Source organism: Erinaceus europaeus, chromosome 10 (genome assembly GCF_950295315.1).
Source record: "Erinaceus europaeus chromosome 10, mEriEur2.1, whole genome shotgun sequence".
In the NCBI taxonomy this organism is placed as follows: Eukaryota; Metazoa; Chordata; class Mammalia; order Eulipotyphla; family Erinaceidae; genus Erinaceus; species Erinaceus europaeus.
Genome location: NC_080171.1, coordinates 48,789,028 through 48,793,964, shown reverse-complemented (window position 1 = coordinate 48,793,964; position 4,937 = coordinate 48,789,028). Strand labels below are relative to the sequence as shown.

Below are 4,937 nucleotides of genomic sequence, written 5' to 3'. Positions count from 1 at the left end.
GGGGAGGTTCTCTCTTAGCCTATAGGACTATAGGAGTGGAGGCCCACCACAAACTTGGTGATTCCCCCCTTCTGCTTTCATTCCCTGTCTGCTAGTTTTCTCATTTCAGTAGAAGTCAAGAAAGGCTATAACAATAAACACAACATGTGACTAATTTATGTAGTATAATAGGTGATGAGTGCTAATGAAAACACAGAGCAAGTTCATAGAACTGGGAGTACAAGGTGGAGGATGAACAGAATGCTGTGTGGTCATAATTCTTTATTATTATTATTGCTTTCCCTTTTGTTGCCCTTGTTGTTTTTTATTGTTGTAGTTATTATTGTTGTTGTTATTGATGTCGTCATTGTTAGATAGGACAGAGAGAAATGGAGAGAGGAGGGGAAGGATGAGAGAGGGAGAGAAAGATAGACACCTGCAAACCTACTTCACCACTTGTGAAGCGACTTCCCTGCAGGTGGGGAGCTGGGGGTTGGAACCTGGATCCTTAAGCTGATCCTTGTGCTTCACACCACATGCGCTGCGCTTAAACTGCTGTACTACTGTCCGACTCCCCATAAATCTTTTAAAAAGGTATTATTTAATCAAAACTTTGAAGAAAGTGGAAGTGAGGATATATATAGGGGAGAGAACATTTTACATGGAATGAACAACTTCACCAAAGTCTTTATGATATTGGCATGCCAAATTTGTTAAAGAAAGAACAAGAAGGACAAGATAAAATGACTGAAGCAGAGAAAATAAGGAATGGAGGGTGAGGTATAGTCAGAGATGTGGAACAAATTCATCTACGGCCCTATGGATGACTGTTGGGTTCAGGGCTTTAACTCTGATTCTGCTTTGTCTGTTGGCCCTTGTTAGATTCACCTGACCCAATGAATAGAGGAAGGCTGTCAATATGGAGAGAGGATAGACTTGGTCCTTCCTGTTTGCTTCTGGTTCTCAGCAGTGTACTTCTTCAACTCACCAGTGGTGGTCCCTTCCCTTAGCTGCAGTCTTCAAATTTATTAGCATTCACAACTTTAGCCTTATCTCACTTCTAGAAACCCCAACATGGTCCAACCAGTGTCTGTCTTTCAAGGCTTAAGCTGCTAAGTGTTAATACTTTTAACATCTTTCCTCTATTCCCCAATTTTGCTAGCAGCTTTGTGTTCTTTCTAAGTCCATTGTACCTCTCTTTGCTTTTTCAGTTACTTATTTAATTTCTTACTGGTTTTCTATTGAATGATTTCTGTCAACATAATTGGTGCAAGTATAGGTTTATTTTTTCTTTATTGTTCCATCCTGGAAAAGTAGAAGAATGGATTTGCCTTCAGACAAAAAAGAGGAAAGATTTGAAAACAACAACAACAACAACAACAACAACAAAACTAGTTTTGGATACTTAGGCATAGAGATGACAAATAGGTAACTGAATATTAAGTAGAGTTATATTCTTTTTCATGTGGCTTCTAGATCATGATCATACTATTTGCTGTATTAGAAAAATTTACTGAATGATTTATGTCTTGAAGATAAGTCAATTTCAAAGACTTGAATCATTTAGCTAAGAACATAGATATTGAATTAGACAGAAATACCCTTGAATCCTGACCTTTTGGGTGAACTATGACATCGAATGCAGTCGTCCTAGAAGTCTTAATTTATTAACTTATAAAAATGAGGTAAATAATAACAAATTGAACAGAAATTATAAAAAAAGACATTAAAGGATATATACTGGTGAATACATACTAACCTTTGAAAGTAACATGTCATAAACAGTTCCTTTTCTGTAAAATGGAGGTAATAACATCTATTTAATAGATTTCTTTTGAGTATTATATCAGAACAAAACTTGTAAACCACATAACACATGCCATTCTACACATCAGGCACTCCATAAATCATATTTTGTTCCTTGTATTTTATTATATAACTATAATATTTCTCTCATTAGATACATTTTGAAAAATCTGTTCTGGGCTATATAAAATAGCTCACTTGAATAGTGTGCCTGCCTAGACATGTATACAACTCAGATTTGAGTCCACCCACCACAGCATTGGAGGGAATTTTGGTGTTATGGTGCCCTCTTTCTTCCTCTTTCTCTCTGTTTTTTTGTTTTTTTTTAACCTGAAAAGACAGTTCAGATCTATCTCTCTCCATTTCTATCTTCCTTTACCATCTCAATTTCTCTGTCTCTATCCAAAAGTAAATAAATATACTTCAAAAAACAGTCCAGAGTGACGAAGACTTGGTGACAACAAAACATAGACATGACTTCTAGAAAGTGTTAGTAAGAGGTAACAGAGGGTGGGGTAAGGGTGCACCCTATTGAGCACTCACAAGCTTCATGAGGTGAAAAAGGTTTGCAAGTATCTCTCTTTGTCTCTTTCTCTCTATCTCCTATTCCCATCTCAATGTCAGTCTGTTCTACCTAATTAAAAAAAAAAAACAGAAAAAAAGAGCTAACACAATGAAATCCAGTCATTAACATATATTTAAATGAAAGTAACATATATGCTTGACTGTGTGGATTTTGGCCAGCACAAAATTGTTTTTGTACTCCTTTCTCACTCTGCTAGTGAAGGAGTTATTTTATGACTGTGGATTGACTACGTGCATAGATTACTTGCATAGACTGGTAATTTATCTTCTCAAGTCTCAGTAACAGATAGTACCATAATTATTTTAGTCATCCATATGGCCTAATCTAGACTGTCTGGTCCTGAGGAGGTGGCAGCTGATTGTACATCATAATTGCCTGTAACTATAGCAATCTTTGTCTTCTACAGCACTTCTCCCTTCTTACTGTGTCCTTATTTGGATGTCATAATATTTTTTTATCATCTGAAGGATCCCAAATAGTGAAAGCATATTCTCCAAGTGACTGCTCTGCCTTCCAAAGTTAAGTTAGAGGAGGGAATTTATTAAATATCTATGCTTAAATCTAACTAAATATGCCTTATATGAGGCTTTATGTGCTTGGAATCTAGATATGATGATTTCCTACTGCAATGAGCATGGTTTGCTATCAGGGAGGTGGTAAATGTATATACAGATAATACTATTTCTCAGATACTATAGCATCCTGTTTCTAATTCTAATTCTTGCTAGATGTGACTTTAAATAAGCTACTTAATAACTCCTCTAAACTTGATTTTCATAGCTAGAATGACGATATTAGCATGTATAAACACTCAAACTGGAAGCTGATGCATTGCAAATACTTGGTGTTAGTGGCTAAAATTTGAGAATTTATGATTTGGTTAGAAGAAAGCAAAATAACTGAGCATATATTGATAAACTATTAACTGAATATAGATCCTATGGGCCAGGGCTGAAAGACAGCATAGTGGTTATGCAAAAGACATTCATGTCTAAGGTTCTGAGATTCCAAGTTCAATTCCAAGCACCACCATGAACCAGAGCTGAGTAGTGCTAAAGGATCAAATTAAAAGAATTGAAAGCTGGGGTGGTCGGGGTCAGGGGTGGGTGGGTGGGTTTGGGGTTCCTTGGAGACCTCAGCTAGGTCCTGTGGATGGGGGAAAAGAGTTCTTGAATCAAGAAGAGCAAGAAGAAGTTGAAAAAAGCAGATGAGGGAGATAGACACTCATCTCCTGATCTTCCCTGAGTACAACCCCACCCCCACTGCTCACTCCAAATAGATTCTGAAGAAGAGCTGGGGGAAGAGGAAGAGGATGAAATGGTAGCAGTGGTAGCAGTGGCAGGAGTGAAACACTCTGAGACTCCTAGACCCCCTGTCCCTGCCACAGTACACCCTGAAGGACCTCTTCCTACTGATAGTGAAAGCAAGGAGGTGTGCAGCACTGAGACAAGCCAAGATGGAGATGCCAGCTCCAGTGAAAATGAAATGCTAGTCATGGACGAGGAGACCATGCTAGAATATGGTGATGTCTCATGGAAGGAATCTGACATGTTACTACTGAAAGCCCTTTATAGGAAGAGCCATGATTGAGTGTAGCCTCTATGGGAGTTGATCCATCTCTGCTGTGCTAAGATTAAGAAGACGGATGTCCCTGACTTCTTTTACTGTCAGAAGTAGACGGAATTTCAGCCAGAAGCAGGGCAGATGGGGGGTTCCCAAATCTGGAGAACCTTGACATCACCATCTCTAGGCTAGAATGTCCAAATGGCACTATGACATAGAAATTGAGCTTCTGGGTCCTCAGTTTATACCCTGGAGCTTGGATATTGTCCCATTTCAGAGCAAAAATTCCCAAGAGAGACTTGTTTGGAAATGAGTGTCTTATGTTTCTATCCTATCTTCCCCACTTTGTTGACCTGACAGTAGGCCAATCACAGTTTGGAATAGGAGATTGTGTGAGTCCCAGACACTGAATCTATTGTCCTTTGGATCTCCTACCACTCAGTTTTGGGGTCTGGATTGGAATTGGAATGGAATATGACAGATGTCTATAAAACTCTAGTGTAAATATAACAACCCCCTGCCTCACCTTTTCTTCTATCTTCCCATTTATTCTACATACCAGTTGTATTTTTAATTTTGGGGCTTTCCCTTTTGAACATGGCAATGCAGAGGTGGAACATCAACAAGAGTCTGCCTGAGGAAGGAAAACAGAGGTGAAATTCTCTCACCTCTTGCTTTTAATATTAGCCAGTGTTCCGATAGTCTGCAGTGAATATCCCCAACATTTTATCAGCATTATTCCAGCCTTTAGGTCCATGATTGCTCAACAATTTGTTTGGCTTTGTATGTTAACTCTCTTTTCAGCCACCAGGTTCCAGATGCTAGCATGATGCCAACCAGATTTCCCTGGACAGATGACCCCACCAATGTGTCCTGGAGCTCTGCTTCTGCAGAGCCCCAACCTACTGGGTAAAGAGAGATGTAGGCTGGGAGTATGGATCGACCTGTCAAAGCCCATGTTCAGCGGGGAAGCAATTACAGAAGCCAGACCTTCCACCTTCTG

The 4,937-nt window shown here is 39.1% G+C and overlaps 1 pseudogene; it reads left to right on the top strand.

The window, feature by feature from the left end:
* Positions 1-771: 771 nt before the first annotated feature.
* On the top strand, positions 772-4,106 carry LOC103125302 (PHD finger protein 23-like; annotated as a pseudogene).
* The last annotated feature ends 831 nt before the right edge of the window (positions 4,107-4,937 follow it).